This window comes from Lucilia cuprina, chromosome 6 (genome assembly GCF_022045245.1).
Source record: "Lucilia cuprina isolate Lc7/37 chromosome 6, ASM2204524v1, whole genome shotgun sequence".
NCBI lineage: Eukaryota > Metazoa > Arthropoda > Insecta > Diptera > Calliphoridae > Lucilia > Lucilia cuprina.
This window is the reverse complement of record NC_060954.1, coordinates 28,447,111-28,462,228: the sequence shown is the minus strand read 5'-3', so window position 1 is coordinate 28,462,228 and position 15,118 is coordinate 28,447,111. Positions and strand designations below refer to the sequence as shown.

At 34.3% G+C, this 15,118-nt stretch overlaps 1 protein-coding gene across 6 annotated transcripts in view; it reads left to right on the top strand.

Annotated features, from left to right (window-relative positions):
- Positions 1-15,118, top strand: part of LOC111688226 (maternal effect protein staufen) — a 261,139-nt gene that overhangs the window by 122,276 nt on the left and 123,745 nt on the right. The window lies entirely within an intron of this gene.

Below are 15,118 nucleotides of genomic sequence, written 5' to 3'. Positions count from 1 at the left end.
GAGATCAATAGGCGTATGACGGGACTGGGCTTTACAAATCACGGGATTCGGGATTTAGAAAATTACAATTCCGTGATTTTTTGGGATAACATAAACTTCATATACATTAGAGTGTTCCAAAAAAGTTGCGAATTTTGTCCTTCACCCCCACCCGCTCTAGAATTGTTCTCTGGGTTGTAAACTATATCATACAAAAAATTAGGCTGATACGATAACTTTAACAGGTGCCGCAACAGCTCTGAAGTTTCCAAGTGCATTTGCAAGGGGAAAATATCAAATGTGCACATAATAAGCATTTCAGAATGCTTATTATTTTTTAGATATGTTCTAAAAAAACATGTTCTTACTTTAAATATATTTATAATTACTTGAATAGTTTTTGTCAGTATAGGATTACGCAAACTTGTCAGTTACGGTCAAACATTTTGATTTTGTCTACAGCCGTTTCAAATCTCAATTTTCTGTTTTTTTGAAACTTTGTTAAACTTATTTAAAAATGTTTACATCTCATGGGGATTTATGGACAACAGATAAGTGAATAAAACGGTGAAAAAAATAGATCAATACTTCTTACAGTTTAGCTGTACCTGCGATTTGATCTCTACGGATTTCGGGAAAATCGCATTTTTTGGTAGAATAAGTATTAATTTTTTACACATTTGCACATTTTAAACAAAGTATTTTCAGAGAATTTAAGACCAGATAATATAAGATATATATTACAAATTTTACTAAAATCGGACATTCTTAACCCATAATATAGGGACGTCAAATTTTGCAAAATTTGTCAATTCTGAGTATAACATGTCGAAATATTTATTTGTTGACCACGCACAGTGGTATAGGAAAAAAAAGAGGGAAATAATTCGGTAACTTCTAAACGGTTAATCCGATGACATGAAATTTGGATTTGAGTTCCGATTAAAGAAAAAAATCGTATATAGAATCTCCTCATCGAGCACTATAATATGTTCTTAATCATTTTATAACGGGTTTCGATAACCCCGCCCCTGGTATGGATATAATAGGCAAAAAACCAAAAAATCCAATTTTTGGGATTTTCTAAAACTTTTTTGGGAATTCCGGGAATTCATTTTGAGACCTAGAAAACTTCCTTGAGCTAAACTGATGAATATGCTTAAAGTCTCTATTCCTTGATTCTTGGGGTTCTTCTGTAAGCTCTCCTAAAGGCAGAATATTATGTTCTATGATGACCTTTCCATGACATAATATCTTGCGAACTGTAGGTGTCATTTCTTTCCAGGGATATAATTCCAAAAGTAATTTAGAATCTTTTGTAGAATACTCTTAAATTTTGTTGCGTTCACTTTATGCTTGCTATTTATCGCCACACAGTGGGGCAGAATGGAAATTTTTTGGAAATAAATCTGGCATTTCTAAACGGCTGATCCGATCGGGATAATATTTGGCGTGAGCGTAGCCAAGGAGTATTCGAGTTTAAGTTTTGAATATGAACCCCGCATTTTTTTGTTTTTCACCCAAATACAAGCACTCATCGAGCACTATAATATGTTCTTAATCATTTTATAACGGGTTTCGATAACCCCGCCCCTGTTATGGATATAATAGGCAAAAAACCAAAAAATCCAATTTTTGGGATTTTCTAAAACTTTTTTGGGAATTCCGGGAATTCATTTTGAGACCTAGAACACTTCCTTGAGCTAAACTGATGAATATGCTTAAAGTCTCTATTCCTTGATTCTTGGGGTTCTTCTGTAAGCTCTCCTAAAGGCAGAATATTATGTTCTATGATGACCTTTCCATGACATAATATCTTGCGAACTGTAGGTGTCATTTCTTTCCAGGGATATAATTCCAAAAGTAATTTAGAATCTTTTGTAGAATACTCTTAAATTTTGTTGCGTTCACTTTATGCTTGCTATTTATCGCCACACAGTGGGGCAGAATGGAATTTTTTTGGAAATAAATCTGGCATTTCTAAACGGCTGATCCGATCGGGATAATATTTGGCGTGAGCGTAGCCAAGGAGTATTCGAGTTTAAGTTTTGAATATGAACCCCGCATTTTTTTGTTTTTCACCCAAATACAAGATTTTTATATTTTCTGAAAGCGCTCGACAAGATCTTGAAAAAACATGCTTGGACATACTACTTATCTCTTATAATATCCGAGTTATAGGCATTTAAAAATTTAGTGATACAAAATTTTCCATACCTTGGTCCGCCTTTTTTTCAATACCGGGCGTAATTTTGGACCAAATGGACTCAATTTTTTCTTGTTAGTTAGACAACAAAATTTCCAATAATATACATATATATACATCAATATCATTTACAGATCCAAAAATATACGTTTTTTAATTTAAGAATTAAAAAAAATTTAGATTTTTGCCGTTTTTTTGCCCAAAATGTGTCTTAACTCTTTTATTAATAAAATAAAATTTTCTTTAAGAACATATAACAATTTTATAGTTTTCTAAAAGGTATCTTTACGCAGAACGCTTTGGCGTAAAAAACTTGTCCTATTTTTTGAAAATGTTGCCACTGCGTCCTTCCGAATATGACCTATTTTTTATCAAAACTTCAACTTTGGGCGACATGTTCTAAAATCCCAAACCTGGGATCAGAAAACTGAAAGCAGTTTTGGAAATCCAATATGTTTTCTATTTACGCCAAAAGTATTTTCCCAGCCCTGAAAGAAATGTGGACCCTATGGGCAAAAATGTAAAAATCCCATTTTTGGGATTTTCATTCCTATTTTTGGGAATTGCGGGATGCCCTTTGACCTTTTCAATTTTTTTGCATTTTCTTATTTGAAATGACAAATTTAACAAGCGTTGAAGATTTCATTGAGTTTTGTTCATAAATAAAGATTTTGTCATATATTACATATTTGATGAAATTCTAAAACTATGATTTATATCAAAATTTTAATAGGGTCGCAGATAGCTACAACAATTTAGTCCATATTTATCCCTTAATATCTTTTTTTAGTTAGATATGGAAATTCTCGACCCTTTACAAAAAATTTCAAGTCAATATCTCAATTACATTCAAAAATATGTTCATTTAAATTTTAATTTTTCATATTTTAGTATTAAGTATGACAGAACATACATTTGGTGTTGAATAAAATATTTGGACAATTTTTAAAAATTATTTAGTTAATTATTTTATTAAAGACTATAACATTGTATATACAATAAAAAAATATAATTTTATTATGAGCCACGCACAACAACACCTAAATCACCCCACACAAACCACCTTTCCCGCCCACCGAACTGTTTATCTTAAACATAATACAATTAATTCTTACAACCTACTTATAATTAAATAGTTAATTCCTAACACTACTTATTTTCTATAAAATAATCTGTCATATCGGTATACATATCCAGAAGGTAATATAAGTCCTTTAAATCTTCCTCGTTTTGAAATGATAGAGTTTCATAACAAATCCATCTTTTTCGCATAGTTGAAAGAACAGGATCAGACGATAGAAGTAAACTATTAAAAATATCTTCATTCTGTGATTGCCTGGAGCATTTTCTTGAGCTGAAAAGTTGAACATGCTTAAAATCTCGATTCCTCGTTTCCTGGGCTTCTTTTGTTAACTCTCCGAGTGGAAGAATATTCGATACAATTATTATTTGACCATGACACAATACTTTGTGTACTGTTGGTGTTAGTTCCCTCCATGGATACAGAGATACAAGTAATTTAGAAATTTCAGATGTATATTCCCCAAATCGATTTCCATTAATTTTATGTTTACTATTCAGTGCCATTAAAATAGTGTTAACTCTTCGAAGCAACTCCTTGTCGATTCCAGTTATTTTTGAAGTAATTTCAAAATCACGAAAAAACCTTCTCGCCGTATTACCGTCATTTGTACTACCGCAACTTGGAAGTGGTTTGTCGATGTTTAATCCCATCTGAACTTTAAATTCTTCTTGGATTCTGCTTTTTTCCGCAGCTCTCAGTTCTTTCAATTCTTCATTATTTTTTGTTGATTTAGTAAGATTCTCTGGCACACATCTATATTACGTGTAAAAAGTAATCCAAAAATCGTATTCTGGCATGAAGTGGTGAAATTCCGAAAGACAGGACTTCTTCATTAATACTTCTGCTTTTGTTTATATTTGAGAATTGCGACTTTTTCTCATTACATATTGAGCATCTCCAGAAGGAAGATATTTCTGTTATGGCATTGCTGACCTTTCCATCAATCATTGTTAAGCTTAGCTGATATGATACGTTAATAGAGAATTCCTTTATTTTTATGCAAATGGGCTCCAGTGCATTTATTTCATCTTTTAAATATTCCACTAAATCTTTTGTTGTTTTCTTTGACTCCTTTATATATTCAAATCCAATGGGTCTACAAAAATTTTTTGAACCCGGAGTTGTATTGATCCATATATCTTCAAATGAATTTCCGATGCTTGACGATGATGGATTAAGGGAATATGAACGAATTCATAATGGCACTAATGATGACATAAATACACTTTTGTGGTCTGCTAATGTCCGACTTCCACAAGCTTGTTTGTATTCTGGAAGTGCAGATAAACCGTCACATCCCCACTTACACATTAAGACAACATCACAGTTATGAATTTTCCTTAGTTGGTCTTCTGAAAAGTCTGACACAATTCTTGATGCTGTGTTTTCGAGCAAAGATGATATATCAATACAAGCTTCCACATCATTAACAGCAATAGGTGATGGTAGGATAGTTTTTTTTTTCCTGGATCGCCTTCTATGATGGTAATATATTGTGTCCTTTTTCATGCAGAGCTTTCCTTAATATTTGGTACTTATTTCGACTGAGACCCAGTTCCAACATAAGCGCTATTGCTTCCTCTTCAGTAAAATTCGCTTAAGTGGTTTTGGTGATGCATTAGGAAGAATAGTTGCAATATGTACGGCATCCATAGGTTGGTATTCCATTTATAGCATTTCGTTAAATGTATCAGCAATTTCCTCATTTGAGATTGAAAAAACTAAGTTAGTAAGTTGAGATTTCCGTAGTAGTTTCCATCCAACTACAAAATTTTAATCGAAATTTCTTTTGATTTCCATCCACAGACTTACTTTTTACATCAAAAAGTTTTTAATTTCTAATATGCCTCTTTTGTCTACTTTTCTACTATATGTAGTTTTTATATAATTTGAAATGTCTTCAATTCTTTCTGGCCCTTTTGAAGATACACTCACTCCATAAAACGGAACACAACTCTTCGTACTTTAATGTAATCTTCATTGTAGATTTATTAAATATGGTACTTAAAATCTGAGAAGTTTACTTATATACCAATTCTTGTCATTTCCGATTCAGGTATTCCAAAGTAAAAAATTTCGAACTGTCTACCTATTAACATTTAGGACTATATTACTATAACCTGTAATTCAGTCATTGATATTTCTTATTAGTGAATGAATCGAAATTATCATTACCTGTATATTTTTACCTACATGATCATAAACGAAACAGAACGAAATGATCTGTCGAAAAAAAATTAGGTAAAAAATAGTTATAAATTTCTGAAAATTTAAGCATAATAGAACCTTTCAATTATAAGGATAAGCAAACAAATAGAAAATAGGTAAATATAAGATTTAAACATGTTCTGTCATATTTAATACTAAAATATGAAAAATATGAAATTAAAGGATACAGGTTTAAATGAACATATTTTTGAATGTAATTGATATATTGGCTTGAAATTTTTTGTAAAGGGCCGAGAATTTCCATATCTAACTAAGAAAGATATTAAGGGATAAATATGGACTAAATTGTTGAAGCTATCTGCGACCCTATTAAAATTTTGATATAAATCATAGTTTTAGAAATTTATCAAATATATAATATATGATAAAATCTTTATTTATGGACAAAACTCAATGAAATCTTCAACGCTTGTTAAATTTGTCATTTCAAATAAGAAAATGCAAAAAAAATTGAAAAGGTCAAAGGGCATCCCGCAATTCCCAAAAATAGGAATGAAAATCCCAAAAATGGGATTTTTACATTTTTGCCCATAGGGTCCACATTTCTTTCAGGGCTGGGAAAATACTTTTGGAGTAAATAGAAAACATATTGAGGTTTCCAAAACTGCTTTCAGTTTTCTGATCCCAGCTTTGGGATTTTAGAACATGTCGCCCAAAGTTGAAGTTTTGATAAAAAACAGGTCATATTCGGAAGGACGCAGTGGCAATATTTTCAAAAAATAGGACAAGTTTTTTACGCCAAAGCGTTCTGCGTAAAGATACCTTTTAGAAAACTATAAAATTGTTATATGTTCTTAAAGAAAATTTTATTTTATTAATAAAAGAGTTAAGACACATTTTGGGCAAAAAAACGGCAAAAATCTAAATTTTTTTGAATTTTTAAATTAAAAAACGTATATTTTTGGATCTGTAAATGATATTGATCTGAAATTTTTTTGTATATTATTGTTATATATTATATAGCAAGAAAAAATTGAGTCCATTTGGTCCAAAACTACGCCCGGTATTGAAAAAAAGGCGGACCAAGGTATGGTAAATTTTGTATCACTAAATTTTTAAATGCCTATAACTCGGATATTATAAGAGATAAGTATGTCCAAGCATGTTTTTTCAAGATCTCGTCGAGCGCTTTCAGAAAATATAAAAATCGTTGTATTTGGGTGAAAAACAAAAAATGGCACGAGTTTAAAAATTTTACATGTCGTAGGTACCCTAATTTGAGCCGCCACAGCTCCGTCCCTGGGGCATCTGCGGGGTTCATCTTCAAAACTTAAACTCGAATACTCCTTGGCTACGCTCACGCCAAATTTTATCCCGATCGGATCAGCCGTTTAGAAATGCCATATTTATTTCCAAAAAAAATTCCATTCTGCCCCACTGTGCTGTGCCGGACTCCATTTTGGAACCATCAGTGAAGATTGCATACCCTTCAAACAAAACTTCAGATCCCATCCATGTGTTTCTACTTGGAAACTCTATTTGGGGCGTTACACCGAAGTCTAGTGTCGTAACTAAATGATCAGAGATACAATCCGTAGTCCTTTCATTACCTGTTAGACAAGCCTCGTACAAGATCTTAGTGTGACCTACCCTCTGAGGTATTACTAAAGATGTCTCATAGAGTCTCAGTAAGTTTCTAGCCGCCACACTCTCAACATATTTGCCAATGGGAAGTAGGTTCAGAATCATATCCAATGCTACTTGTGGCGTGCTTCCCATGGCGCTTGTGATGCCTAATGAAGCACACCTTTGAGCTTTATGGAGTATCATTCTGTAGCTACACTTCCTCATAGCTCCCCACCACACCGTACATCCATAGGTAATGATAGGCCTTACTAAGGACGTGTAAATCCAGTTTACCATGTTCGGTCTTAGGCCCCAGTTCTTACCGATGGAGTTTCTACATGTGTAATAGGCATTGAGCCCCTTTTTCAGCCTTTCCTGTAAATTTTTCTTCCAAGTCAGTTTGCTGTCAAGGAAGGTTCCTAGATACTTGGCTCCGTCTGACAAATTCAGCTCGACGCCGTTCAATTTCGGCAATTTGAAACTCTATCCTATATCTCCTGGTAAAGAGTACCAATTCCGTTTTCAATGGATTGACACCCAACCCATTTGTACCGGCCCAGTTCGATAAGTCGATAAGCGCCGCTTCCATGACCTTACTGATCGTTGGGAGAAATTTTCCCTTAATCAGAATCACGAAGTCATCTGCGTACGCAACTATTTTCCTACCTTTGGATTCGAAGATTTTGAGAACAGAGTTAACCGCTAGTAACCAAAGCAGAGGTGAAAGCACTCCTCCTTGTGGTGTACCCCTGGTAACTCTTTTTCTAATCCTGTCCTCCCCTAAGGTTGAGTTGATAACTCTGCTACCCAGCATAGAAACTATCCAACTCACCAAAAAACCTGAACACCGAGTGTAACTAACGACTCCTTGATGGCCTCTATTTTAATATTATTAAAGGCTCCTATATCCAAAAACACGGCCATGGTATAATCTTTGTGATATAGACCGGGCTCAATACAACCCACCATCTCATGAAGAGCACTCTCAAACGACTTACCCTTAAGTTAAGCATGTTGAGCATTGCTAATGAGATAGGTATCAATATTGCTCCTAAGATGAAGATCTATCAGTCGCTCAAGAGTCTTCAATAAAAAAGACGATAGGCTGATAGGTCTAAAGCCTATTAGAGTGGCATACTTTGCCAGCTTTGGGAATAAAAATTACCCTAACCTCTCTCCACCCTCTAGGTAGATATTCCATTATAAGACATCTCTTGAAAATATCGGCTAAAATCACCAATGCGTCATCAGGGATATTACAGAGCATGGCTAGAAAAACACTATCCGGACCCGGTGATTTGTAAGGGTCAAAAGTGTTTACCGCCCAGCTAAGTTTATCCATGGTGACTATTTTCTCAATTTGACCAGATGCATGACTAGAGTCTATAGGTATGAAAACCCCCTGCTCTACGTCCGTAGCAACAATGCCTTCACCACCAGGGAAGTGTGTTTCCATAAGCAGGGATAGTGTCTCGGAGCTAGACTCCGTCCATGAGTTGTCTTCCCGTTGAATATAACCTAAGACCTTTGGATCTTTGGATAGTATTCGCCTAAACCTAGACATCTCATTGACGTTTTCAACAGATTCACAGTATGTCACCCACGAATTCCGTTTTGCTCTCTTGAGATCTCCCTTGTACTTATTAAAGCACACTTTATAGTTGTTCCAATCTGCTGTTCGCCCTGTGAGCTTGGCCCTATTAAATAATTTCCTAACCGTCGACCTTTGATTACGAAGTTCTCCGGTCCACCATTTAAGTTGTTTTTGTTTGCCTGGATATTTTAACGGACAAGATAGCTCGTAGCTTTCTTTTAGCACGTGAGTAAGTTTATCCACAGCGTTGTCCAAGTCCCTAGGTCGCTGGATCAAGAAATCAGACTGCGACAAACCTGACTGAACCCTGCTGAAGAAACTTGCCCAGTCTGTCTTAAGAGGATCCCTGAAAGGGTTCTGCTTAGTTCTATTAATTCAATGCGAAGGTGATGCGACTATGATCAGAAAACACTATGTGCAGCTATCTCATCCAAGAGCCTACTCTCAACCAGCTGCCACAGATCGGTACTGATCTTCCCATCCGGATCATTCCGATCTATAACTGCTGCTTGAAGGTGTCCTTCTAGGCTCAAGGATTTCTTAACTTTCTTTGTTGATGAATGCGGCTGGTCATCCTCCGATCTAGCTCTCTTAATGGTCTCCTTACGGGAACCACTAGTAATGCCAGATGGATCTGTACCTGTCGCATCCACCGACGCAGAGCTTTTGGGTTCCTTTAGTGAAGAGGCTTGACCTCCTCCAGATCCGATTCGCTTAAAGGTACCCAACTGGGAACTCTTAAGGGAAGTAGCTGAAGGTTTCTTATAGCCCCTCACCCCTGGTACCTTTTTAGTTGATGTCTTACTACCATCAGCAGCTCCTACCGAAGCCCTGAGCGCTTCGGCAGCATGATCATCACTCTCCTTTCTTTTATATAAACGGCAATTAACCGACGACATCTGCTGATTGCAGGCCGACGACATCTGCTGATTGCAGGCCGACGACATCTGCTGATTACAGTTCCTCAAGAGAAGACCCACCCAAGAGAATACTTACAGGACCATGGATCCTTTCGAATCTAGCCACATCCTGTCGGTGCCTCTTGAGAAGGTACTTCTCTTTCGCCGAGAACGACTCCGGATCCCTCTGCTTCATTTTAGCCATAAAAGCCAGAGATTTCCGACAGCCGTTCTTTGCTCTATCAAACTTTGTTCGGCCAGCTTTTGAAATATCTCGTGGAGAGGCACTAGGCGACTTCTCCACGGCTGCCTGCCGAACAATTTTGGCGTCATTTGCGCCGAGTGAACAACCTTCATTCGAAAGCTTACATTGAGTCCCTTTGGCCTCGCCAGCTGGAGGAGATGAGGCTACCATCCGATTTTGAGATGATATCACAGTGATATCATGCTCTCCATCGGAAGACAGAGTCAAATCCACCAGCTTGCCAATGGCACTAGCTTCAACAAAGGAATCTTTCGACAAGCCCGGAAGGTCGTCCACATCGCAGTCCTTCAGAATCTGTCTCTCATGCTCCAAAATCCTAGCATGAATGTCCGTCAAAGTCAGGTCCCCTCCAAAAATTCTGTCCTTGTCCATCTCTAAAACGTTACTGTCCCTGAAAGCCGTAGTGTCCTTTCCAACTACCCTTTCGTTATTTCCATTGTCCGTACTGTCCTCTCCTCCTTTTATTAATTTTTCCTTTGTTTTTTCTAATTTGTTCTCCATTTTCGTTCCCACGATTAAGCTCGTTCAGACGGACCACGCGGTGACGGCATACGTGGACTAGGCAACTAACTTTCATCAGCGCTTTGCCATGGCGCTGAGGGGAATTGCTCACAACTAGTTTATTTACGCACTAACTAGCCACTCAGGACCTCGGCACAACTACCACTAACCTTGACCTTAAAAGTGCAATTATAACGTGCCACTCCAAACGGTAACGGTCTTATCAATCAAGAGCGAACCTGCGATGGGCAGTATCATCTTTGTCCTGTTATGTATCAATAGGCTAGGTACCACCTATCGATAGACAGAATGAGCAACCATTAGTCATATATTCTTTTAGAGTCATCTCCTAAGCCAGAGAGACCGTGACCACGGAATATACGTAAGCCCTCGCATCGCGACAAGATTGTTACTCAGGCGAGAGTAGTACGGCTATTCGTTTAAAAAAATCCAAAAACTTAAAAATTAAAGAAAACTTAAATTAAAAACATAAATTTTCTGTTTTGAAGACCCTATAATTTTTACTTTTTCTTGATTTAGTTTAAACCACCTCCATTAGGCTTAAGTTAGCAAACATAATTAACTAACTGAGTATTCACTTATCTAGGCTCAAAAGTAACTTATAAAATTCGTTTTAATTTAGTACTAAAGTCCGACCGAACTTAAAATTTCGTTCGGTACCGAACACCGAACCCGAACTTTGTTAAATTTGAACGTTCGGCCGAACTTGAACTTTGTTCGGTTTTCAAAGTTCGGTAACACCGAACTTTTTTCTTAAATGAAAAACGCATTTATGATTAAAAAGTAATAAATTTATAACATTTAAAACCAAAATATGAACATCCGAAAGATTTTTTGAAATTAGCAATTGGGCCAATTATCAACTAATTCAGAATCCCAGAGAGTGATAAATTTCTAATAACAAACTATTTTTGTGAAATGCATATATCATAATACCTTTATTATTGGTTTTTAAACGATTCATTGACAATGATATAATTTTCTGTAAGAGCACGCAGAGAAAAACATGGCTGTGGTTAAAATTATGATTGTAGTATAAACATATCGTTATTGTAACAATTTTAAAATATCATATTATGATTAAATAACGTCAGAATATTGTATCATGATATTTTTGTATTTATCATAATATTATTATACATTATCATATTATGATCCAAGGTGATCAAAATTTCGTTTTAAATGTGTATCGAAATCAAAATAAATTTTATCGAATCAGTAAAATTACAGTTTCTAAAAAAATGAAAATATATATACTATAAAGATATATACTTATAATACTTAACACAATTCGCAAATTTCAATTTGCCGATTAATATGAAATTTTGGTTCATAAAAAAATTTAAGTATAATTTCATAAATACTAGTATTTTTAAGCCTGTTATGAACATTAGTCATTTTCTAAAGCGAACCTTATATGGAGGCAATGTCAATGTAAATCGCTTTTGATTATTTTGAATACCAATCAATCTGCAACAATAGTTTAGGTCCTATCGTTCTTTTACGAGACTGACTGACTCACATGTCTAGATCGTTTAGGAATAAGGACCTAGAAAATTTCAATTTTTCAAATGAGATCAAAGATTTATAGTCGAAACTAGATAATTCAAATTTCTTTCTTAGCTGTTTAATCACTTTTTGGTTTTTAAAAAGGCGTTTTGTACCTATGAAATCGGAAAACTTAATCAGCATTTTTAAAACTTTTTGATGGTGTAAAAATATGATAAATAAACATTTTATAAAAAGTTCGGCGAACGGTGTTCGGTCAAAATTTCGCCGAACACCGAACATTGGCCGAACCTCACTTTTTACCGAACTCCGAACCCGTACCCGAACCAGCAAAACCCACTAGAAATGTCATGACATAAATTTCATCTTTTAGCCTATAAATTGGCAAAATTCTTGGGATCTTGTTCGTTTCCAATCAGCTCCTCTATGTACTTTTAACATATTTTAGAACGTTGTAGACCAAGGGTCGGCAAACTACAGCTCGCGAGCCGTATTCGGCTCTTTGAATGTGAAACTTTGGCTCTTTAGTTTCATACACACATTTTATTTATTTTATAAAAACGAAATTTATATACACAGATAAAAGTTTCATCATAAATATTATGAATTGCTTTCATTAACAAAAGTTAATAATATTTAATAATAAGTTTCTAAATTGTATGAATCTTTTCATATTAATTAAACAAAATCGAGTAGCCTTGACTTAAATTATTTCAAATTTAAATAATATGTACATATTTTTCTTTGGAAGTTTTTTATTTCTTTATGATTTTCAGATTAAAATCAATGAAATGTTCGCGAAATTGGTCGGGTGTTATGAAGTACATATGATTTACTATGTATGCTTATGTTTTCTTGTTTAAGATTTTGTTTTTCAAAATTTCAATTTATGGCTTTTTATTATACAAAATTCGCTAATATAGCGTTACTATCTGCTAAATGTGAAAAAGTATTAGTAGATAATGGAGTTATTTTGCAATTTTTTTCATAAATATCGCAGAAAAAAGTAAAAATTAAAAAACGTCCCGTTTTTCAACATTTCAATTTATGGCATTTTATTATACAAAATTCGCTAATTAGCTTTACTATCTGCTAAATGTAAAAAAGTATTAGTAGATAATGGAGTTATTTTGCAATTTTTTCATAAATATCGTAAAAAAGTAAAAATTAAAAAAATTCCCGTCATGTACAAATTCATACACATTATGAACTTTTAATAGTCTGAATGAAAATGGTTTTCGAAAAAAGTCATGTTCGATTCATAATATTTATTACCAAATTTATTCCAGATATGAATTTATTTTTTCTGTGTATGAGCAAAATCAAAAATTTTTAAGAAAAAAATTTTCCTCTGACTGTTATTATCAATTATAATCGTTAGAGTAATTCCCTGAAAGGGACCTTATATTGGGGTTGGTCAATTATGGTTCGATGTCCGCAATACATCACAATATAATTTCTGTTTTCATAAAAAAAACTTGAGCAAAGTTGTATCTGTCTAATTAATTTCATAACTATGTAGAGCAGAGGAGCTCAATATTGCCATTACATAGCACGCGTGATATGCTGACGCTAAGTTGATACACATACACTATAGGTTTAATTCTTTTTATATACCCCCATCTTTTTTGATTTTGTCATTCCGTGTGTAACACATTGAAATATTGCTCTAAGACCCCATAAAGTATATATATTCTGGGACCTCGTAAGATTCTAAGACGATCTAGCCATGTCCGTCCGTCTGTCCGTCTGTCTGTTGTTGGCACGATAGCGTCCACAAAATAAGAGATATTGAGATGAAATTTTTCCAAAATATATTTTATTGATCAGAAATGTTTGGTATTGAAAATGGGCAAAATCGGTCAACGATTTCATATAGCCTTATGTTCTTAATCATTTTGTAACGGGTTTCGATAACCCCGCCCCTGGTATGGATATAATAGGCAAAAAACAAAAAATCCCATTTTTGGGATTTTTAAAACTTTTTTGGGAATTCCGGGATTTCTAATAAGAAAATTCGAAATTTTTATTTAATTTTGGAATTTGAGTAAAAAATCTACCTAACTGTAAAATTTCATCAAAAAATATTTATAAATAAAATTTTTTAATTTTTTTAAAAAAGTATTCCGCGAATTTTTAATTTTCAAAAATTATATACAGTTTTGAAAAATAGACAAAATTACCTTTCCATTGATCATAACCCTTTAAGGTCCCCTTCAGAAAATGACTTTAACGCTCATTACTGGCTTAAAAATGGGAATATAGCGGTGAAATTCGACACACATAAGTTTTATGTAAGCCAATATCTAAAAACCAAATTTTATGTATATCGGTCCATAATTGACCCTACCCCCCATATAACGTCCCCTTCAGAAAATGACATTAACGCTCATTACTCGCTTAAAAATACAAGTATAGCGATGAAATTTGACATAAGTAAGTTTTTTACTAGCCAAAACCTATCTATGACCATAATTGGCCCTACCCCCCATATAAGGTCCCCTTTAGAAAATGACTAAATAGCTGATTACTGGCTTAAAAATGGGAATATAGCGATGAAATTCGACACACATAAGTTTCATGCAAGTCAATATCTCTCAATCAAATTTTATGTAGATCGGTCCATAATTGACCCTACCCCCCATATAAGGTCCCCTTCAGAAAATGACTTTAACGCTCATTACTGGCTTAAAAATGGGAATATAGCGGTGAAATTCGACACACATAAGTTTTATGTAAGCCAATATCTAAAAACCAAATTTTATGTATATCGGTCCATAATTGACCCTACCCCCCATATAACGTCCCCTTCAGAAAATGACATTAACGCTCATTACTCGCTTAAAAATACAAGTATAGCGATGAAATTTGACATACGTAAGTTTCTTACTAGCCAAAACCTATCTATGAAATTTTATGTAGATCGGTCCATAATTGACCCTACCCCTCATATAAAGACCCTCCATAAAATTACTTGCTTAAAAATACAACTAAAGTGATGAAATTTAACAGAAGTAAGTTTATACTAGCCAAAATCTCTTTACCAAATTTCCTAAAAATAAGTTTTATACTAGATAATATCTCTCTACCAAATTTTATGTGGATCGGTCCATAGTTGATCCTACCTCCCATAAGAAGTCCCCCATAAATTTTTTAATGCTCATTACTGGCTTAAAAATCGGATTATAGCAATGAAATTATACAGAAGTAAGATTTATACAAGTCAAAATTTACCAAATTTTATGTGGATCGGTTCACAATTGAC